This window comes from Phacochoerus africanus, chromosome 1, assembly GCF_016906955.1.
Source record: "Phacochoerus africanus isolate WHEZ1 chromosome 1, ROS_Pafr_v1, whole genome shotgun sequence".
Classification (NCBI taxonomy): Eukaryota; Metazoa; Chordata; class Mammalia; order Artiodactyla; family Suidae; genus Phacochoerus; species Phacochoerus africanus.
Genome location: NC_062544.1, coordinates 118,937,445 through 118,961,743, shown reverse-complemented (window position 1 = coordinate 118,961,743; position 24,299 = coordinate 118,937,445). Strand labels below are relative to the sequence as shown.

The following is a 24,299-nucleotide window of genomic DNA, read 5'->3' as shown; positions in this document are numbered from 1 at the left end:
AAAGGTTCATTCACACAGGGTCCCAGAGCAAAGGAGTGGTGGAGTCAGAATTCTGCCTCAGGCAGCTGGACTCCAGTGCTCGGTTATTAGCTGGTCAAGTAACCCCAACCTTGTTAACTTACAGGGTTTCCACATCGTTTTTACAGGTGAACTCTTGGGTTGTTAGAAGAATCTTAAAACAGAGATGCCACTACAGTGGTTTACTCTGAGAGTCCTGGTGTATAATTAGCTCTGAATAATGACAGACCACAAAAAGAGAAACATTCTCCAGATTTTTCAAATGGGTTTCCTTCTACCTGTCCCACAAAACAGCCACACTTGCTAAAATGGACTGGGACTTGCTAAAGGAGCCAGGATGCTGACCAACTTGGCCAGCAGCTCTGAATTTATAATTATCAATAATCTTCAAAAATGGCATTGCACGATCTTTGAGATCTGGTAATTACATACCTGTATGTAAATGGTTCAAAGGCTGGGCTTTTGAACAAATCTGAATTTGAACATAGAACTGCCACTGTGACCTCAAAGAAGTTGTGGAGCCTGTCTGAGCCTCAGGTTCCTCCTCTATAAAAGGGGTCATTAGTTGGTATGAGCTCACAGAGCTGTCACGGGGATTAAAGGAGTGCTTACAGAGTGCTCAGCACTGCACTGCCCAAAGTGATCGAAACAGGCCAGCTGGCAGTAATACAATCATTTATTATTACAAGGACTATTGCTGTTATTATTCTTTCTTGTCCTTACTCCTTCCCCCTCCAAAATAAACTCTACTGCACCAAGATCTCCATTTTTATCACTGACATTTAATAGTTAAACATCCTTTACAGTGGTTTGCAAAGCACCTTGCAATTTCCTCTCTTCCTAATTCCTGGAATTCTTATGTTTGAACTTGAATTGTTTAAAGCTCTCTGTTCAGCAAACTCTTTTGTGTTTTTCTCTCTGATGTCCAGAGGCTTTGAAACAGTAACATTTCCATAATCTTCCACAAAAAAATTGCACAAACTCCCTGAAGGGTCACTGCCTTTTGGGCAGTCTTCTCTTCCAGCTGGCTGTCTGGCTCTCTTTTCATTTTTTATTCTTTTCCCCAAGATCTTTTCTCTTTGTCTAGCTCTTTTATGGGGAATCTCTTGCAGGGCTTTCTCTAAAATATTCTTGCCTCTTCCATTCACGATTAAGCAGTTCTTTTGGTGACAAGTACTGACGAATACCACATCGCCTCACAAATGGTCTGTGGCTTGGCTCACAGATGAGTGCCTTTTTCAGGTGATCATGATCCCCGTGGCCTTTGCAGAAGTTTTGCCATAAAAAGTTGATTATTTATGATATCCCTGATTTTGGCAGTTAAAAGCATGGGGGATCTAGTTCGTTACTTTTTTCCCTTCGCAAGGAACATCTCTGAAATTCATTTATGGCAAAAGAAACAGACAGGAACATGGATCAGGTTTTTAATCAGGATAACCTCCCCTCTGTAGAGCAATTTATGAATTTCAAACTACTACCATGTTCATAATCACAGTAAACTTGTCTCTGGGAACCAGTGGAATGTGTCTGTTCAGGGAAGATGATGGGGAGGAGGAGGCAGAGAATGGATCCACGATGCTGAGCTGTGGGGTGGGATTTTGAGGATGTGCCTAGGCTGGACTGCAATAAATTGGAGAACTGGATCTCATGCTTTCTGGTACTTTCCTCACTCTTGCTAATAACAAATGACCCGTGAGAGGATTTTACAAGACTCAGAGGGCACCTCAAAAACACTTTGAGATTTGTTTAAGCTGCTGTCTTTTTTTCTCTTGTGCTATGTTTAAGACATGCATTTTATAATAAGTGTAACATTTTCCTGAGCATCTACTGCAAGAGGAAGCTATGGAATTAATTCTTGCTTACTGATCAAAGTAGGTAAATTCCTAGCAGAGGCCATTAGAAAGATATTTAGGGGAAGAAAAGAGGAGTATTTTTTCCTTTAGTTTTGGAAGACTTCCAAGGAAGAGGAAAAGAACTTACTTTAAGAAACTGGTGGTTCTGGAGTTTCCATCGTAACTCAGTGGAAATGAATCTGACTAGCATCCATGAGGACGCAGGTTTGATCCCTGGCCTCGCTCAGTGGGTTAAAGATCCAGCGTTGCCATGCTGTAGGTCGAAGACACAGCTCAGATCTGGCGTTGCTGTGGCTGTGGCATAGGCCAGCAGATGTAACTCCAATTCAACCCCTAGCCTGGGAACCTCCATATGCCTCAGGTATGGCCCTAAAAAGACCAAAAAAAAAAAAAAAAAGAAACTGGTGGTTTACAATGTTTTTGGAAGCACCACTACCAAAATGCATTGGTTCCTTTTGCAATTAGGAAAACTTCCTTCTGATGCAGCCATTTTCATTTTGTGTATTTTCCTTGCCAAATTTTTCTGCATTTGTATATATGGCATAGGTGCCCTAAGAAATAGTTTTCATCCTGCTTTTTTTAATCTAATATTTTTCATTTTGGTTGACTTCAAGTTATTTGTTAATGTTTACATAGTGTCATCCAGTGGATGTTCTATAATTTAATTAAATATCCCCTGTTGTTTGACGCTTGGATTCCAGGGCAACTTAGTGCGGAGTTAGGAAACCTGGGCCCCAGAGCCAACCTGACCCATATTTCCTGCTCTGCCACTTCCCAGCTGTACTATCTTGAAGATATACTAGGAGAATGATACTTTCCTCAAAGGATTGTTTAAAGGGAAATAATGTATATGAAGCACTTAACCATAGCTCCTGGCACATAGAGTAGTCCCCATATTTAGTGGCTAGTTTATTATTATTTCTAATTTATTATTATTAAATGACCATGCACTGACAATGTTTTATTTGGGACTATTTTCTTTTGGTTAATTTGCACATGTAGGAATATTGGGCCAAGATATTTGCATATTTATACTGTCCTTGTTTTATATTGATGTCTTTTGATATCCCAGTTGTTTTGTTTGTTTGTTTTTTACTGTCATCAACAATTTTAAGTATGCCATTTTCACTATACCCTCACCAGCACTGGAGACTATAATTTTCTAAGTTGGGCACTTTAGTATGTTTAACATGATAGCTTGTGATCTTCCCACATTAGAAAAGTAGAGAGAATAGTATAATTAGCACCTCCACTCACCCAACATCTAGTATCAATAATGGTTAACCTCTTCCCAGACTCAGCACACTGTGATTTTAGGAGTACTTAAAGCAAACCTCAGTTATCATATCATTTCACTCATTGGTATTTCAGTATACAGCTCTACCTGATGAAGACTTTTTAAAAAATATTTATTTGTTTGTTAGTTTATTTTAAAAGGCCGCAGCTGCAGCATATGGGAGTTCCCAGGCTAGGGGTCAAATCAGAGCTGCAGCTGCCAGCCTACACCATAACCACAGCAACACAGGATCCTTAACCCACCAAGCAAGGCCAGGGATGGAACCCACATCCTTGTGGATACTACTCAGGTTCTTAACCAGCTGATCCACAACAGGAACTCCCCAGAAGACATTTTACACTAACAGAATCCTTAATAGTCTAAATATTCAGTCCAAAGTCAAATTTCTCTAAATTCAAATTTGTCTTTGGGGCTGCATCTTAAATGATACCAAGGAATTCTGGTTAATTCATCTCACACAGTTCCTTGTTCATTTGGCCTATTTGAATCAGGATCCCAACATGTTCCACCCATTTCTTTTCCAATATAGGCTATCACAGAGTATTGACTAGATTTCTCCGAGCTTTAGTATGTCCTTGTTACTGACCGATTTTGTATGTAGCAGTGCCAATTGTATATGCCAATCCCAATGTCCCAATCCATCCCTCCGCCCAGCGTTTCCCCTTTGGTAACCATAAGTTTGGTTTTGAAATCTTTGAGTCTGTCTCTGTTTTGTGAATAAGTTCTTTTGTATCATTTTTATTAGGTCACACATATTAGTGATCTCATGATACCTGTCTTTCTGACTTACTTCACTTAGTATCAGAATCTCTAGGTCCATCCATGTTGCTGCAAGTGGTATTATTTCACTGTGTTTATGGCCAAGTAATATTCCATTGCATACATATATATATAACACATCTTCTTTATCTTATCCTCTGTTGATGGACATTTAGGTTGTTTCTGTGCCTTGGCTACTGTAAATAGTGCTTCAGTGAACATTGGGGTGCATGTATCCTTTCAAATTGTGCTTTTCTCCAGATATATGCCCAGGAGTGGGATTGCTGGATCATATGGTAGTTCTATATTTAGTTTCTTAAGGAAGCTCCACACTGCTTTCCACAGTGGTTGCACCAACCTACATTCCCACCAGCAGTATAGGAGGGCTCCTTTTATCCCACACCCTCCCCAGCATTTATTGTTTGTACACCTTTTTTTTTGTCTTTTTGTCTTTTTAGGGCTGCACTGACAGCATATGGAGGTTCCCAGGCTAGGGTTCCAATTGGAGCTGCAGCTGCTGGCCTATGCCAGAGCTACAGCAATGCCAGATCCGAGACACATCTGCAATGTACACCACAGCTCACGGCAATGCCGGATCCTTAACCCACTGAGCGAGACCAGGGATCGAACCTGCAACCTCATGGTTCCTAGTCAGATTCATTTCTACTGCGCCAAGATGGGAATGCCTGTTCGTAGACTTTTTGATGATGGCCATTCTGACTAGCGTGAGGTGATATCTCATTGTGGTTTTGATTTGCATTTCTATAATAATTTAATGATGTTAAGCATCTTTTCATGTGGGGTTTTTTGGGGTTTTTTTTTTGCCGACGGTATGTCTTCTTTGGAGGAATGTCTATTTATATCTTCTGACCTTTTTTTTGATTGGTTTGTTTGTTTTTTTGATATAAAACTGTATGAGACATTTGTGTATTTTGGAGATTAATCCCCTGTCAGTCACATTGTTTGCAAAGACTTTCTCCCATTCTGTACATTGTCTCTCTCTCTCTCTCTCTCTTTTTTTAATCGTTTCTTTTGCTGTGCAAAAGCTTTTAAGTTTAATTAGGTCCCATTCGTTTATTTTTGTTTTCATTTTCCTTACTCTTAGAGGTGGATCCAAAAATATATTGCTGTGATTTATGCCAAAGAGTGTTCTGCCTGTATTTTCCTCTAAGAGCTTTATAGTATCTGGTCATATGTTTAGGTCTTTAATCCACTTTGAGTTTCTTTTTGTGCATGGTGTAAGAGAATGTTTTAGTTTCATTCTTTTACATGTAGCTGTCCAGTTTTTCCAGCACTACTTATTGAAGAGGCTCTCTTTAACCCATTGTATATTCTTGTGTCCTTTGTCATAGATTAACTGACATAGGTGTGTGGGTTTATTTCTGGGCTTTCTGTCCTGTTCCACTGATCTATATTTCTGTTTTTGTTCCAGTGTCACACTGTTATGATGACTATAGTTTTGTAGTATAGTCTGAAGTTGGGGATCCTTGTTCCTACAGTTCCATTTTTCTCTCTCAAGATTGCTTTGGCTATTTGGGGTCTTTTTTGTGTTTCCATACAAATTTTAATTTTTTTTGTTCTAGTTCTATGAAAAGTGCCATTGGTAGTTTGATAGGGATTGCACTGAATCTGTAGATTGCCTTGGGTAGTCTAGTCATTTTGACAATATTGAGCCTTCCAGTCCAGGAGCATGGTATTTCTTTCCATCTGTTTGTGTCATCTTCAATATCCTTCATCTGTGTCTTATAGTTTTCAGAGTACAGATCTTTTGCCTCTTTAGGAAGGTTTATTCCTAGATATTTTATTCTCTTTGATGCAATTATAAATGGGATTGTTTCCTTGATTTCTCTTTATGGTCTTTCATTGTTAGTGTATAGAAATGCAAAAGATTTTTGTGTATGAGTTTTGTATCCTGCAACTTTACCAAATTCATTGATGAGCTCTGGTAGTTTTCTGATAGCATCTTTAGGATTTTCTACGTATAGTATCATGTCATCTGCAGACAAGGACAGTTTTACTTCTTTTCCAACTTGGATTCTTCTTATTTCTTTTACTTCTCTGATTGCCATGGCTAGGACTTCCAAAACTATATTGAATAAAAGCGGTTAGTGTGGACATCCTTGTCTTGTTCCTGATCTTAGTGAAAATGCTTTGAGCTCTTCACCATCAAGAATGATGTTGTGAGTTTCTCATACATGGTTTTTATTATGTTGAGGTAGGTTCCCTCTATGACCACTTTCTGGAGTTTTGTTGGTTTTTTTTTAATCAAAAACAGTGTTGGATTTTGTCAAAAGCTTTTTTTTTTTCTTTTTTTGCATCTGTTGAGATGATCATATGGGTTTTATTCCTCAGTTTGTTAATGTGGTATATCACAGTGATTGATTTGCAGATATTAAAGAAGCCTTGTATCCCTGGAATAAATCCCACTTGATCATGGTGTATAATCCTTTTAATGTATTGTTGAAGTTGGTCTGCTAATATTTTGTTGAGGATTTTTGCATCTATGTTCATCAATGATATCAGTCTGTAATTATCTTTTTTGTGTGGTATCTTTGATTTTGGTATCAGGGTGACGATGTAGAGTCTTATGTAACTGACCAGATACCAATGGTTACTGGCTTTCCTGACAGCAGCAGAACAATCAGCACAAAGATTCTATTGACCATTAAACTAGTTGGAAGAAGTTGAATATAAAAATGTGATTATATTAGCTTAAAGCAGCTGTTGTTAGTTATTGCCCTAAAAGTCACTCTTTCTTTGTTCCAGTGCCCTAAGAGCAGTTCCAGAGGTAGGTGTGGACAGGCCTTGCCCTCCAGGCATTCTAGATGGGAGGAGAATCAGAAAAGTTACATGGCTGCAGACTGTTAAGTAATTTCAAGAGTTGTTGCCACCTGGCAGAACATGATTAGTGAGTGGTAGTAATAAATGCTGTTAGAATCCAAGAGAAGAAGCTATCTCCTGTGGGCTGGATTGATCTGGGAAGGTTTCTCAGAAGAAAAACTTGATCAAGATGCTGAATAATGGGTGGCATTTGAAAAGGCCAAGAAAGTGGAGGGAGGGGCTATTCTGGACATGAGTTCAAAGGTACACGAAACTTTTAAAATGTCAACCAATCGATCCACTCATGTTGATGGTCTTGGTATGTATCTTCTGAAACTTTTTCTTTCTTTTTTCTTTTGTTCTTTATTCAGCAAATATTTATGGAGCGTTTATTTTGTGCCAGCCTTTTTGTGGCATGGGAACGTGGCTCATGAGGCAAACTGATTTCTTGAAAAAAAAAACAAACATAAGCTGGGAATCAGAAGACCTGAATTACTCTGAAATCCTGTTTTTAGGCTAAAAATACAAAAAGAACTCCTTGAGATTATCGTTCCCCCTTTTATCACCAGATGGAAATGTTAGCAGGTCTGACTGAGGCTTTAGCACCCTGTCATTTTTCCTAGGAAGAAAAGATTCTGCTATTTTAATGAAATATATATATTATTTTGTTATTTGTTCCCTTACCTTCTTTCTTCTCTTACTTTCTTGTGGAAGCACTTTATCCTTTGAGCTCTAAAGCTAAGCTGGAAACTCATGAAACAATATTTGTCACTACCATGGGCAAGGATACAAATGAAAGCTCCCAGACAGCTCACCTTTGTTCAGATTCCAAGTGCGTGGGATGGAGGCTGGGGAAGGTTTACCAGTGGTTATCCCACTGGAAGAGGTGGGCTCACTCACATGAAAAAGCACAGATCTTGAGATTGAAAATGGCATATGGGGAGTGGGTATCTGGGGACAAAAGAAAGACATTGTTAGCATTTTTCACATAGTCATACACTTTTGCAACAGCTCAACTTCTATCAGTTTCATCCAGGTATATTTTCCTTTGAAATGAAATCTGCCAGCATCTATGGAGCAAGCAGAGCTCGCTGTGTGCAGTAGTGTTATTTCAAGGAGAGGGATTTAGCTTCCTTCCCCATGATCCCTACCAGTTCCCCCCACCCCAAAGTGCCCCCAAATAAGCTTACAAGCCAGGTTGTATACTGTGGTTGCTATACAAATACAGCTTCAAGGTGAACCCCCTGTTGGCTTCCCCATGATTCCCGTGAGCCCTCTCTTCCCCTTTCTCTTTCCCTATCACATAACATTCTATAGAATTTCTGAATTTTCGAGATGAAAGAGAATTGAAGAGTCACCAAGTTCTGTATTTGCTGACAAATGTATTCCACTCCTTTCCCCAGGGGATATCAGCACAGAGGGTCAACTCACCCCTTGGTTCTTTTATCCCCAACCTCCTTGGTATAAAATATAAGGGTTAATATTCCACAAGACTTGGATTGAAACATCTAATCCAATATATTCTGTTTGACCAAAACAGGATCCAGGAGGAGTTCCCATTGTGGCTCAGCAGAAACAAACCTGACTAATATCCATTAAAACCATGGGTTCAGCCCCTGCCTCTGCTCAGTGGGTTAAGGATCCGACATTGCCATGAGCTGTGGTGTAGGTCTCAGGTGTGGCTTGGATCTGGCATTGCTGTGGCTGTGGCATAGGCTGGCAGCTGCAGCTCCAATTTGACCCCTAGCCTGAGAACTTCCATAAGCTGCAAGTGTGGCCCTAAAAGAAAGACATACACACACAAGCACACACACACAAAATAGGATCCAGGAAAGTTAAATTATTTGTCCATAGCTTCTTGGAGTCTTTAGGTAAACAGAGACTGAGACCCAGGCTGCTTGAACCCACACACATGTCCTATCTATAAAGCCACCTGTCCATATTGTAGACCAGGATTGCTGCCCTGTGAATCTGGGCATACTAAGGACAATGATATTCTATCCTTGGGAAGGGGGTGCTGCTGTATAGATAGAACTATCAGTATTCTGGGGAGACTAAGATATGGTGTGGCTATTTAGTAGCTGTGGGCCTTGAGCAAGTTATTCAACCTTTCTGAGCCTCTATGTCCTCCTCTAAAAAATCAGGGAAAGCACCTTCTTCAGCAGGTTGTGAGGGCTCAGTAAGGTAATAATACATGTCACATGCTAGTCACAGGCCCAGCCATAAAGCAAATGGCAACCTAACATTTTCTAGCATTTCAGCATTCGCATGTGAATGCCCCCCAATCCCAGTGATTCGCTTTTGTTCTATCCAAAGTTAGCTCAAACCTGTCCACCTTACTCCAGTTTTGAAAATTGTTGCTCTGGAGATGTGGCAAACATGTACTCTGCTCTTAGAACTGATTTAAACATTTTTGTTTCAGCATGATCTTTTCAATAGGTTGGTTGGTTCCTAGGCTTTCAGGAGATTCTTTCTTCCAACAGACTTACCTCCCAGCTCTTTTGGGGACCATAATAAACCTAGCTACTGTTTATGAAATTACTACTATTTCAGCCCCTTTCCCAGCTTCTCTCTAATCTTCACCTCCACCCTTTGAAGTGGGTACTATTATGTTCTAATTGTAGATCAGGGCACTGCGGCTCTGAAAGATTGGGTAACTTGCTTGATTGTTGAAGATATTTTGGTGGTTCTCCCTTGTTGGAAGATGAAGGAGCCCACTTATGAGACCTACAGTTGTCTGGATGTGAGATTCCATCTAGGGTGACTCTAGCACTTTGGAATTATAAGCGTTAGGGACCTAGTTGACCATCCAACCCCTTATTGACCAGCAGAGGAAACAGATAACAAAGAGATCGCCGGACTTGACCAAACTCATGGTAGGAGTTCAGGGCTAAAATTTGAACCCAGGTATCCTGACTCTTGTTTGATGTTCCTTTAATCATATTATATAGATTCATATCCTTGACCCTTAGCATCATAGTTGCCAGGATCAAGACACTCACTAAGTTGCAAATGGCCTGCAACTGGAATTCCACTGCAAGTGGAATTAATGTTCCACTTCATACATGGAACTGCAGATTCTGGAAGGAAAATACTTGCATTTGAACCCAGCTCTGTCACTTATCAGCACTGTTACTTTGGGCAAGTTGTTTGAACTCCCTGTGCCTCAGTTTCTCCCTTTATATAGGTACTCACCTCATTGGATTGTTGTGAGGATTACCTGAGATCCATCGTGGAAAGTCATAGGATGGTGCCTGGCAGAGAGCTACCCACCACTCAGCATCAGCTGTAGTCATCATTTGTCAAGTGCTTGTCACTTACTGGGCATTTTTTGGCACTGGAGATACAGTACTGAACAGGAAAATCATGTTTCTTGCCTATATGGAACTCACAGTCATGTGGGAGACACAGATGTTAAAGAATAGTGAAGCTTATGATTTGTTGAGTAATTCTAGTTCCATTTGTTTTTATAGAGCACTGTTTAAAAGTTGCTGCAATGTAGCTTTGTCTTTAGTTCTGGTTTTTTATAAATGCATGACATCACCACAAAGATTTTGCATCAGAAGTTTGACTGAGGGTACACCGAGCCCTCAGCCCTGAGAGGCCTCTGGTGCTCAGCTGCATGAGAGCAACCATCTGTGTGCTGCATCCAGAGCAAAACTGGCCGAGGTCCTATTACTTAGATGTAAGCAGCCTATCCGAAGGGCAGAAAGGAAGTTATGACTGGGGAAAATCCACAAGGCAGCAAGGCTTGGTCACTGAGGGAACAGACAACTCTCATAGTCATAACAGGACTGTAGGAAGAGGACACAGTAGGAACCATGCTGTCATACAGATAACACAGACACCACACAGACAAGTACTTATTTTTAAGTGACAGTGGTATATTTTAGGCCAGTTCCATCCCATTTGTAGTCTAATTCCATCTTATTTTCTGTCTTTCTTTGCTCATAGTCGATCTTACCTCTGTTTCAACAGTGTTTTTTGGGTTTTTTTGGCCATTTGATATTTTAAAAATCTATATTCCTGGAGTTCCCTTTGTGGCTCAGTAGAAACGAATCTGACCAGCATCCATGAGGACGCAAGTTCAATCCCTGGCCTTGCTCAGTGGGTTAAGGATCCAGCACTGCCATGAGCTGTGGTGTAGGTCACAGACAAGGCTCGGATCTGGCATTGCTATGGCTGCGGCTATGGCATAGGCCGGCAGCTGTAGCTCCAACTGGACCCCTAGCCTGGGAACCTCCATATGCTGCAAGTATGACCTAAAGAAAAAAAAAAGGAAAGAAAGAGAGAAAGAAAGAAAGTCTGTATTCCTCTTGCATTTCCTGACAATTGAGGACATTGAGCTGAATTTTCTGATGAGCCCTTATAAAATATTACCGTAGTGAACTAACTAACCCAAAGTGTAGGCTGTCTGTACCAAATGTGCTGATTTTAGACAAAGATGTTTTCATCAGTAAGTGATATTATCATTTTTACATCCTCCCCTGAAATAAAATAGCATAAATTGAGATCATACTTTGTATACATCTCAGTCTTTGCTGTTTTTAAGATCATAGAAGATAAGTATTTATGCTTAAATTGCTTATTTCACAGTTTAAGAAACTGCACCTCAGAGTTTGACTTGCCCAAGGTCACACAGCAAATTCAGCAGTAGAATCAGGATTGGATCCCGTGTCTTCAAATGTAGGTCAGTTCACTCTTAACTGTGCTGCTTCTTTTAGATATGTCCCATAGTTAAATCAGTATTTGAAATCCTGGGTTTAAATTAAAGAATTAACCCCTTTGGAGACAAAGAGGATGGAAAAGATCCCCAAATCCCATCTTTTCCTCTCTAATTCATTGAGAAAGGGGGGAGTAGATGATTTACATGCCAGAAAGGTTAATAACAGTATGGATAATGTGCTCACCTTGTACCCATACATAGTTTATCCCATTAAACAATTCATAGGTTTTATCTCATTAAAGCCCAGACACTCTCATATCCCCATTTTACAGCTGATTAAACTGCGGTTTGGCATGGATAAATAAATTATCCAAAGTCACATAGTAAGCAAGTGGAAAACTTGGTATTTGCATTCTGGCTTCTGATTCTAGAGCTTGTGTTCTCCTGGGCTCTACCAGGAACTGAAGAATGAGGTGTTGAATATTCCATAAAATTTTACCGAAGAACCAGGGCAGAAGGGAAATATCTTATTCTTCAAAAATTAATGTCACAAGGCAATGCATTTATAACCATCAGGTTACTGTAGCAGTCTGTAGGAATTTTTTTCCTTTACTTTGTAATTTTGCACTTTCCATATTAACAGCTTCTCTAGGAAATTAAATTTAATTGGGAGGAAGGAAGTCTCTGTTCTCTTTGGTCCTGGCTGGTGCAGATGCTTGGCCTCCTCTGAACAGGTAGGAGGGTAGGAGGCCTGCCTCTCTCTGCTGAGCTCATAAACTGGAGAAGTGTCTAAATTTGGGAATGGTGCCAGGTGGGGTGGGGGTGAGGAAGGGAGGAAAGGGATGTGGGCTTTGGAGGCCATAACTCAGGAAACATGATGGCACCTAATTTCAGAGTGGCATGAGGCAAGCGTTTAGGAAAAGAATAATGAGCTATTGTTGTGGGCTTTTTTCTTTAATGGGTGGGTTGTTTTTATTAAGTTTTATGAACAGGAAACTGAAGCAAAATGCTGATCCCTTTGGTTTTTGAGCTCTGCCAGCATCATTTTCATTTTTATTTTTGATTGTTGGTGACAGGCACTTCCTTTAACATTACTGAGGGTGAAGTGTAATGAGACACCCCAACCTGCCTTTCATAAAAACAGCAGAATCCAGATGAAGAGCTGTAGCTTCAGATCTTCTCAATAATGTCATGAGACAGAATAAGATTCTCCTCCCCACCCCAACCCAGGTAGAAAGACAACTCTTTCAGAAACCAAAGCAGTCTGCAGAATGTTTTCCCTTTTAACATGTTTTAAAAAACTTGCCCAACATGTGGAAAACCTCTAACATGTTTTAAAATGGGTCTTGCTGTGGCAAAGAAGATACAGATTGAATTCCCCTCCTGCTCTGAATCATAAACACTCTGCCTTCTCAGCTATTGTTTTCCCTGGAAGATGACTTCATCTTAAAGGTGGTCTTACCTGTTGTGCATTCTGGATGCATAAAACCAAAGTTTCAGGCATCTGGCTGCCAACTTCAGAGATGTTAAAAGCTATTTTGTTGCTGCAGGGCATTTATTCATTGCTTACCTTGTAAAAGTTATGTCTTATTGCATTTTCCTGGCACCAGAGCAATCCTTGTACCTACCCATTGCATGTGGTTTTTCTAAGCCTGCAGGCAGCATTGGGTTATTAAAGTTCAAGGAGGAAGCCACGTGATGTTGGCTTTACAATTTTCTCTCTTACCTTCTTCCCTCCCTTCCTCCCACTCCCTGACAGATGAGTTTTGTTCACTGTGTACTGTGTCTAAACCAGAATGAGCCTTCAAAGCATCTCCTGTAAGACTCCAGGTAAGGAGGAGGCCCAACAGGGAGAGCATGACCCTCCCTTCAGAGAGGTTTCCTTCCTCTCCCATTGGCTTCCTTGGATAAAAATTCTTGAGTCCGGAGTTCCCGTCGTGGCACAGTGGTTAACGAATCCGACTAGGAACCATGAGGTTGCTGGTTCGGTCCCTGCCCTTGCTCAGTGGGTTAACGATCCGGCGTTGCCATGAGCTGTGGTGTAGGTTGCAGACGCGGCTCGGATCCCGCGTTGCTGTGGCTCTGGCGTAGGCCGGTGGCTACAGCTCCAATTCAATCCCTAGCCTGGGAACCTCCATATGCCGCGGGAGCGGCCCAAGAAATAGCAACAACAACAACAACAACAACAACAACAAAAAAAAAAAATTCTTGAGTCCGTAACTTCACATCAGCCTGGGACCATTAGACCAGCACCATGTTTGATCTTGCAGAAACTCCAGGCAAAATCTCCCCTTCCCCTTAAAAGTAAGCCTCCCCAGGGCCCAATTTAAGAGAACAAAGTTTCAATGTAAATGGCACTAGGTATGAGCATGGCAAATTAAAAAGAGAAGGAAAAGGGAAGATGAGCTTGTTACAAGAAGTTTCTGAAAACAAACTATTTGACATCTCTTTGGCACTAGAGTTTCAGTCAACCTGACAGGTCTACTTTGTTCAGGCATTAGTGTAATTGCTGAGTGTGTGTAAAAAGCCAGAGGAAACTGAAAGCCGTCAGTAATAGCCAGGAGGGCCCCATAGCCTTACACAGCAGGAGCCATCTCTAAAAGTGCTTTCAGTGACTTTGGGACTTTTCAAGAAACTTTTTAAGGGATCCATGTCTCCTTTTCAAAATTTAATTTTTTTTTAATTGTTTCTAGGGCCACTCCTGGGCATATGGAGGTTATCAGGTTAGGGGTCTAATCGGATTTGTAGCCACTGGCATGCGCCAGAGCCACAGCAACGCGGGATCCGAGCCATGTCTCAGACCTACACCACAGCTCACAGCAACACCAGATCCTTAACCCACTGAGCAAGGCCAGGGATTGAACCCAAAGCCTCATGGTTCCTAGTCGGATTCATTAACCACTGAGACACAATGGGAACTCCCAAAATTTCTTTTAACGGCCCACTGTGGTATTCTGTGTGTGATTTCTGGGTCCCATCTCAGAAACTTTAAATAGACTATATTCCTTATTGCAAAAATTCTCTGAATGTGCCTCCTCTATGACATAGTTTTTTTTTTTATTAGCCTCATTTTTATTTAATTTTTGTTTCAATAAATATGGATCTTTCTGCCATGTGCCAGCATGATAGAAGGAGCTGGAGCCAGTGTGGTGGTTAGGATAGTTGTGGTCCCTGTGTGCCCTTGTTGTTGGAGACTCACTGAGTCATTATGAGCAGGATGGGTAGGAGAGAAGGAGAAGTACTTAGCACTGTGGGGGCACGAAGCAAGAGCTCCCCTTGCCAGGGGATTGAGGACAGCCTTGGAGGAGAGGAATTAGCCAGGAAGCCATCTGATGAGTTGTTCTTTTTTATTTTTTGTCTTTTTAGGGCCGCACCCATGGCATATGGAGGTTCCCAGCCTAGAGGTTGAATCAGAGCTATAGCTGCTGGCCTACAGCAGCTGGACAGCCGTAGCAACACCAGATCCAAGCCATACCTGTGACCTACACCACAGCTCACGGCAACACTGGATCCCTAACCCTGCGAGTGAGGCCAAGGATTGAACCTGCATCCTCATGGATACTACTCAGATCCCTTTCTGCTGAGCCATGACAGGAACTCCCTGGTGGGTTGTTCTTGTCGTGCCAAGGAACTAAATAATCATACAGTAAGAAAAAGTAGTGGAGTTTGTTGAGGCTTAATGGGTTAAGAACCCAACTAGTACTCACGAAGATGTGGGTTTGATCCCTGGCCTCACGCAGTGGGTTAAAGGATCCTGCATTGACATAAGCTACTGTGTAGGTTGCAGGCACAGTTCGGATCTGGAGTTGCTGTGGTGGTAGTGCAGGCCAGCAGCTGCAGCTCCTATTCGACCCCTAGCCTGGGAACTTTCATAGGCCACAAGTTTGGCCCTTAAAAAAAAAAAGTGGTGACAAGAGGCTGATACTTAACTTGAGCCTTCTGTTGCCACGGCTTTGGGTTCAGTCAGAATGGCAGGCGTGTTAGACCTGTGTTTGCTGAGCTTGGTTTTAGATGTGATATGGAAAAATTCAGACACAGCAGAAGCTCCCATTAAGTCAGCTCCTACTTAACCAAAGCATTCAGTGAACCTGCACCCTTGAAAGCCCCCGTGGTGTTATAGGATGCCCATGGCTCAAGGAAGACTTTCAGTGAATAGGCTGCTCTCTTCTACACACCAGCCAACTTCTACTCCCATCAGATGAGTGAGACACAGGCTAGCCAGGATCTGAATCTGTTTCTGCTGGTTGAACTCGTTCTGTAATTAAGGTCTTCTACTCACGCCACCGTCTCCCTCCCCCTATCAGCCCCAGGCCTTTTTCAAGTAAACATCTCCAGCTAACCACCCTCCTCCCATTCTCTATTGCTACAGCTAATTTTTTAAAAACTTAAATGCAGTCATGCCCCCTGGCTATGAAGATAAGCATGTTTTTAATTGAAACATTGGAAACCAGATTGTAAATCAAGTCCCAAAGGCCAGAACACGTCTCCTGGTGGGTGGCTTGGTTGGTAGTTTGCTGGGAATGTGGACTTGCATATTTTTCCTTGTATCCTTGTTGCACCCATATATTTATAGCAGGCTTCCCAGCACATGGTAGTTTCCTGTGTATGGCCTGAGCCCATTAGTAGCTCTCCATGCCTCTTCTGAACTGTGATGCTACAACCATTGGACTACCCCTGCGCACCTCTGCCCTGAGGATCTGTGGTTTGAGTGTTTCTGGAAGGGCAGGGGCCCAGGTTCATTACTGGGCTTACAGATAATTCTGACTCACACTTTGCTACTCAAACAAAGCTCTTTGATCATGTTTATAAAAAAATTCAAATTTCTGGAGTCTACCACTATAAGATCCTGATTCAGTGGGTTCCAAGTGCGGCCCAGGGATACAGATTTGATAAGCTTCCCAGTTGATGTCACTGCCAGTGATCTCTGGAAATACTGTCCCTAAATTCCCAGAACTCATGTTTTTATAAATGTGTTGGTTTTCAAATCCCAGCCAGAAGATATGAATAGTGCTGTAGTTCATTATTATGCACATTTCCCCCACATTTTAACCTTTCTGGGATTGGGATGCATATAAAATTGATCACATGTTAAATTTAATTGGAAACTTTTTTTTTCTTTCTTGGTTGTCCATAAAATAATAGTACATATTACAGTCTTTGGTGTCTTAGGTTTGATGAAATATGGCAGTTTGATTGCTGAATTTGTAGTTGATGAAAAGAAAACACTTCCAAATTCTTATCTAAAGCTAGAATTTATACATTTCAGATTCCATTTTCTCCATGCTCTGGAGTTAGTATAAAAACCCTACATGATGCAGGCATTAGTTGTAGTCTGAGGGGAATAGTTTTGGAGTATAACAAATTTATTGAATTTTTGGTCAAAAAGTATGCAATACTCTCAAACAAATGCAGACTCTCCATAAAGTTCAAAGTGTACAGAAAGTGTTCTAAAGGTTGGCTTAAATTCTGTAAGCCAAGCAAGCCTGCTGATAGTAATCAGCTCCAATTGGAGAAAGTCAGGATTCTTATTGCAAAATCTTGAGTGAAGACAGGTTTCTGATTGCACAGGCTATGCTATGTATCAAAAACACAGTTAAATTGTACCCTTTAGGGATTTTAATTCATCACTGAGTTTGCATTTCTGCCCCCAAAACAATTAAATATGTTGGTAAAATTTGTCCTGGGAAAAACCAAGCTTTGAAATGTTTCTTCTCAAGTTTTTCTTAAAGTATTATCTGTCATTGAAACTCATTTTCACTGGTCTTTGGAAGTGCATTTTCATATCTGAAACAGTTTAAGATAATTTTCTGTTCCCCTCCCCCCCCCACTCCCATATTCTTCTTTATTCTCTTGTCCTTTTCAAGCTTTATGAAATCTGTTACTCAGTGAAGGGTCAGGTTTGGGCATGAAAGAAAGATTCTAGGCACATAGATATTCTGTGGCTTCTTGGCACTCAAGCACTTTTTTCTTTGCTTCACTAGGCCTTACCTGACATTTGACATCAACAAATGAGCAAAGTCTAAATGAAAATATCCTTGAGGTCAGAACCAACAGATTGTGTGCGTTCTGATGCCATATTTCAGTCTACTTTCTCTTTAACGCAGGACTTCTCAGCTACGGCTTTATAGGATTTTGGACCTGGTAATTCTTTGATGTGGCGGGGGGGGACTATCCTATGCATTATAGGATATTTACCAGCACCCTGGGCCTCTACCCATTAGATGCCACTAGCACCCTCTCCCAGAGACAATCAGAAATGTATAGACATTGCCAAATGTCATGTAGGGGACAAAGCTGCTCCCAGTTGAGACTCACTGCTGTAATGATTGTACCTGTCAGTGGTATATCAGGGCATAACACATTTCATTCTTTGTTTTTAAACATAAAATCTTGACTGTTTTTGCATTATAGCTAATAAGTCACAGGATTAGTTCAGTCCTCAGAGAAAGAGATGCTATCAATGAACCGGTTTTTCAGACTTCTTTCAGAAAATGAAATCTGTAATTGAAGGCACAAATGAAGTCTTCCAACTTTAGAATATCCAGGCTTATATTTTCATAAATCTAGCCTGGAGCCAGTGGACATATCCCCATGCAGGAGGAGAGATTTTTTTGATGGTTTTAGATATTATCAATGCTTTATTTGTGCCATTTTAACCTGTGTGGCGGTAAACCAGTCCTGACCTCTCAGAAATCACCGCCACAACTTCTTCAGGCTTTCAACTGCCCTCTCCATCAAGACTGAAGTTGCAGAGAGGAAAGGGAGCTGGGTCATTAGCTAGGAATGTCACCCAAATGGAAGGGGAGGGGAGGGGTGTTGGTACACACGTGTGTCCAACATGTACCTGCAGGACTGTGTCAGATTAGCAGGGGTAGACAAGATGGCTCCAGATGCCAAGGAAGCAGATGGAGGTGCATGTGTTTGAAGGCAAGGCTTAGGGGCATCAGCTACTGTCACTTCTGCAAATGCACACTTCACTGCAGAAGTTACAGGTGAAAAGTCCTGTTTTAAATGCAACCATATTTCTTGAGCAGGTATGTATTACACCTCTTGTGGCAGAGAGATTCAGGGATGGGTGGAGAAGAGGAGGGGAGAAGTGTAGCTCATTAAGCACCTGATCTGTAATAAACACTCTTACATATTTGATGAATGAATGAATGAACAAAAGAATGAATGAACAAATGAACCTTTTAGAAAAAAATAGATCCCACTCACCCTGATATTAAGTGTAATGCTGTCAGGACAAAGCATCATCCTGTTGGCCGAGAAGTCTATCAGAACCACTTTAACTTCTGACGTTTTAGGCTCCCACAGGGCCTGTTCTGCTCATAGTCATGGCAGTGGGATTTGAGGAGTTGATTAATGGTCTCCCAGTCATTCCTGGCTGTCTGCTCCTCTAAAAGGAACTAACAGCCAGTGCTGGGCTTGTGGGTGGAGGCCCACCACTCCATCAGCAGCACAAATGAGCCCTGCTCAGCCCAGGCGAGAACGCAGGCTCTGCTCTTGGCACCATTCCTGGAAATGCAGAACAGGCTTCTTTATTCCAGTCCCCAGGCTTCTGGCTAGCGAGGAACACTGCTTGGCTGTGAAGCGTTTTATCGGATTATAACGAGTTGTGCCTAAGGCAAGTTCTGAAAGGCACTTTGTGCCATTGCTTTGAGTGAAGTTGACTGTTAGAGCAGTGTTGTTCTTAAGCCCATAAACACACACACAGGCAGGAAGGGGAATGCTGGGCTTCTGTGGCCGCTCATCTGGGCAGCACTGCAGAGCTGGACTGGCTTCCCTCCATTGTGACACAAGCTTCAGGGGTATGCTTGGGATCCTCCTGTAGAGTAGCCTGCTTTCTGACCAAGTCTTTGGTCACAGACATCCCTGGTTAGAATCCAATGCACATGTCCAAACCCTAAATCAGCTAATGTTGGAGCAGTGCGTCACACACAAGCGAGCTTCTGAAAGAGGAAACTGCATGGGGTCAGAAATTCCTTGAAAATCTTTTAAATGTCTCAAGGACCACGTACATGGCTTGTGTATAGCCAGAATTGCCAGTTTCAGTTTACAGGCCTTATTGTATCAAAAATATATGTCTTCAAACATCAAAATTTTATTCATGCTGGTGTGACATTCAAGCTCTGAGAAGCTTGGAAGCATCAGACCATCTAAAGGAAATACAGATTCCCATATTCCCTTTCACACTCATTTGGGGCTTATGCTTTCCTCTGCCTCCAGCACTATTTAAATTGTTACTGGCCTTTAGCAATCTACCTCTCTCTCTCTCTCCCCCTCTCCCTCCCTCCCGCTCCCCATCTCTGTCTCTCTCTGCCTAGCATATATAGTGGGAAAGACATAATTTTGCTGCAGATATATTGTATGCCTATGTATATTGATTGATTTTTATGGTTCCAAGTCTTTTGAAGAGAGGCATTAAAAAAACGTTTTAAGAGGAAGTGGATATGGCAATCTTGTCATCAACCAGTATGACTATTCTTTGCTCTACGACAGTTGTATTTAACTTAAGATTTAAGTCCCCTTTATTTATTACTACACTGGACTTATGGTATATCACACTTCCTGCTTGATCCTGAGAATTCTGCAGCGAGTAGCCTAGTCCCACAGCTGGCTGGCAGCATAGCTTACCAGAGTCACTCTTCTTTTTTTTTTTTTTTTTGGTCTTTTTGCTATTTCTTTGGGCCACTCCCGCAGCTATGGAGGTTCCCAGGCTAGGGGTCCAATCAGAGCTGTAGCCCCTGGCCTATGCCAGAGCCACAACAACTCAGGATCCGAGCCGCGTCTGCAACCTACACCACAGCTCATGGCAACGCCGGATCCTTAACCCACTGAGCAAGGGCAGGGACCGAACCCACAACCTCATGGTTCCTAGTCGGATTTGTTAACCACTGCGCCACGATGGGAACTCCTCTTTTTTTTTTTTTTTTTTTTGCCGTGCCTGCATCATGCAAAAGTTTCCAGGCCAGGGATGGGACCCACAGCACAGTAGTGACAACACAAATCCTTAACCTGCTAGGCCAGCAGGGAACTCCAGATGTTTCTCTTCTTTATCAGGTGCTAGATGTACACTTCCCAACTGGAGATCAAGGCCAAGTGAGCTCCATCAGGTATCAAAGTCCATCCATGAAGGCACTGTTATTGGCCAGGGCCCACTAGTTGAGGTGGTGGGCCTGCGGGGTCCAGAGGAGGAGGGAGAGGGAGGGAACAAGGAGCGAGCTCTAGGTGTTTCTACTCAAATCCTCGGCAGCCGGAGGAGCCCTGTGTGAAGCTTTTGGTAGCAGAATTAATCAGGTGCTGCTTTGGTTGGTTACCTTCTCACTCCTCACCCCAAGCTCGGCCAGGCTTGCAGTGAGCATCTGTGTAAGTTTTCCATGAGCACAGTTCAGGCTAAAAGGACAAAATGTGTTAGGAATATGAGCTGGGGAAAAAATCAGTGTCCTGAGGCATTCTTCCTACCCCAAACCTCTTTTTTTGGCCATTTCCCGTCCTACTACTTTAGTGTGTATACTTGAGGAAAAAAATTCAGGTGCTCTCTTCAGTCTCAGTTTGAAGCCACCCACCTATTCAGGAGCTTCCTTTGCATGAGTGGCAAGAGTAGGGCTGGAAGAACTAGACCAGATTTTCTCTGGTTCTGAAGGCAGTTGGTCCACAGGAGCTGGGCAGGAAAAAGTGCCATCATGTGTGTTTGGTATCTGGGATGAAAGAGCTGTGTATCATGAGGTTTCCTGCATGGAAAATGGTTAACTGCTGGATTCTGGCCTCAGCTGAACCAGAGAGCACTGAAAAAGGGACTAGATATTTCCATTCCCACCACCTCCTGCACACCTAAGAAATCAAAAGACATTGTCCCTCTAGACCACCATCTGCTATGGCCATGACTTTGATAAGAGGGGGGAAGATTCAACAGTGCAGTCTACAAAATAACTTTTGAGATATTGATCATTTTAATATTTTAAAAATTACTTTCTAATTTCCCAAATAACACATCAGTATATTTTTTCATGTAAAAAATTTAAGGGAGTTCCCATTGTGGCTTAGCAGTAATCAACCTGACTAGTATCCATGAGGACTTGGGTTTGATCCCTGGCCCCACTCAGTGGGTTAAGGATCTTATGTTTCCATGAGCTGTGGTGAAGGTCACAGACACAGCTTGGATCTGGCGTTGCTATGGCTGTGGAGTAAGCCCACAGCAGTATCTCCAGTTTGACCCCTAACCTGGGAACTTTCATATTCCGTGGGTATGGCACTGAATAAAAAAAAAAAAATTTTTTTGGCATTTCTTGGGCCTCTCCCACACATATGGAGGTTCCCAGGCTAGGGGTCTAATCGAAGCTGTAGCTGCCAGCCTACGACAGAGCCAGAGCAACGCAAGATCCTAGCCGTGTCTGCGACCTACACCACAGCTCACGGCAACGCCGGATCGTTAACCCACTGAGCAAGGCCAGGGATCGAACCCGCAACCTCATGGTTCCTAGTCGGATTCATTAACCACTGTGCCACGACGGGAACTCCTACGACTAACATATTCTTAAAAAATTTTTGGAGTTCCTGTCATGGTGCAGTGGTTAATGAATCTGACTAGGAACCATGAGGTTTCCGGTTCGATCCCTGGCCTTGCTCAGTGGGTTAACGATCCGGCGTTGCCGTGAGCTGTGGTGTAGGTCGCAGACACGGCTCGGATGCCGCATTGCTGTGGCTCTGGCATAGGCCAGTGGGTACATCTCTGATTAGACCCCAGAAAAGGCAAAAAGACAAAAAAAAAAAAAAGAATATATTAGTTGTAAATGTAAAGTCTCCTTTGTCCACTCCTTTAATCCTTTAATCCCCCTGCCACTGCTTGCCTTCTCTCACCCCATAAGAACTTGCTGTGGATCTTTCCAGATGGGTTTTTTGGTGTTTTTTTTTTGTATAAATTATTTTATTTATTATTGTAGTTAGATCTACACAATCAAAGTTGTCTTTTCACCTTCCAGGTGGTTTTTAATGGTATTTACTTATGTTTCTCTATAGATACATACATGATTTTAACAGAAATGGTATTACATTGTGCTTACTCAATTATCATTATTATTATTATTATTATTATTATTATTATTATTTTGTCTTTTCTAGGGCACATGGGGGTTCCCAGGCCAGGGGTCCAATCAGAGCTGTAGCCACCAGCCTACACCAGAGCCACAGTAATGCCAGATCCAAGCTGAGTCTACAACCTACACCACAGCTCACGGCAATGCCGGATCCTTAACCCACTGAGCAAGGCCAGGGATCAAACCCACAACCTCATGGTTCCTAGTCAGATTCGTTAACCACTGAGCCACCATGGGAACTCCCTATTTTTTAATGAACCTAATACATTGGTGATCTTTCCATGCCACACCCATAGGCCAATCTTCTTTTTGTTTTTTTCAATTTTATTTATTTATTTATTTGCTTTTTTTTTATCTGGGCCTCACCCGTGGCATATGGAAGTTCCCAGGCTAGGGGTCGAATCAAAGCTACAGCTGCTGGCCTATACCACAGCCACCACAATGCATTATCTGAGCAGTCTTTGACCTATGCCACAGCTCACGGTAATGCAGGATCTTTAACCCACTGAGCAAGGCCAGGGATTGAACCCACATCCTCATGAATCCTAGTCAGGTTCTTTAACTGCTGAGCCATGAAGGGAACTCCCGATTTTCTTTTTATTACTATTATTATTATTATTATTATTTGTCTTTTTGCTATTTCTTTGGGCCGCTCCCGCGGCATATGGAGGTTCCCAGGCTAGGGGTCTAATCGGAGCTGTAGCCACCGGCCTACCTATGCCAGAGCCACAGCAACACAGGATCCGAGCCGCGTCTGCAACCTACACCACAGCTCACGCCAACGCCAGATCCTTAACCCACTGAGCAAGGGCAGGGACCGAACCCGCAACCTCATGGTTCCTAGTCGGATTTGTTAACCACTGCGCCACGACGGGAATTCCCTTTTTTATTACTATTATTATTATTATTTTGGTCTTTTTGTCTTTTGGGGGCCGCACCCATGGCATATGGAGGTTCCCAGGCTAGGGGTCTAATCGGAGCTGTAGCTTTTGACCTACGCCAGAGCCACAGCAACGTGGGATCCTCGCCGAATCTGCGACCTACACCACAGCTCACGGCAACACCGGAACCTTAACCCACTGAGCTAAGGCCAGGGATTGAACCTAGTCGGATTCGTTAACCACTGTGCCATGACAGGAACTCCCCGATTTTCTTTTTGATTGCATGTGAGTAGTGTTCCACAGTGATGAGATTATTTAAGACTTCCCTATTGGTAGATACTACGGTTGTTTCTAGTTTGGGTTTTTTTTTTACTGTTCCAGACAGGGCTGCAGGGAATGATCTTATAATTGCCTACTGGGCATTTACAATGTGTTTCTCTGGTAAGGCGTGGTAATGCCTGGTCATCACTGCACAGCTTTATCTTGACACATCCTGTCAGATTCCTTTTCTGAGTGGCAGGCAGCCTCTTACCAGCCTCTTCATATTTAAAAATGGGCGCAGAGGATGGGGCTTTAGGAAGCTTTTTGGAAGTGGTGGAAATGTTTAGTGTCCTGATCATGGAGGTGGTTACATGAGTGTTTACATTTGTTAACACGCAGTTAACAGCACAATTAAAATGGGCGCATTTTATTGTTTGTAGATTATACTTCAGGGACTTCATTAAAAAAAAAATGTATGGAGGAAGACTGGCTAGGAATAAGGCAAGAAAGAATACCACCTCTTAATGTGGGCTTTAAAAAATGCTTACTTTCGTCCCAGACAGCTTGCCTCCGTCCGGCTTTTCCCCGGGCTTCCTCTTCCACCTGCCGCCCGGCTTCGCCCCAGCCTCGGTTCTACCCGCTGCCTCTTCT

At 42.4% G+C, this 24,299-nt stretch overlaps 1 protein-coding gene across 6 annotated transcripts in view; it reads left to right on the top strand.

Moving 5' to 3' along the window:
• Positions 1-24,299, top strand: part of ARHGEF3 (Rho guanine nucleotide exchange factor 3) — a 341,554-nt gene that overhangs the window by 242,352 nt on the left and 74,903 nt on the right. The window lies entirely within an intron of this gene.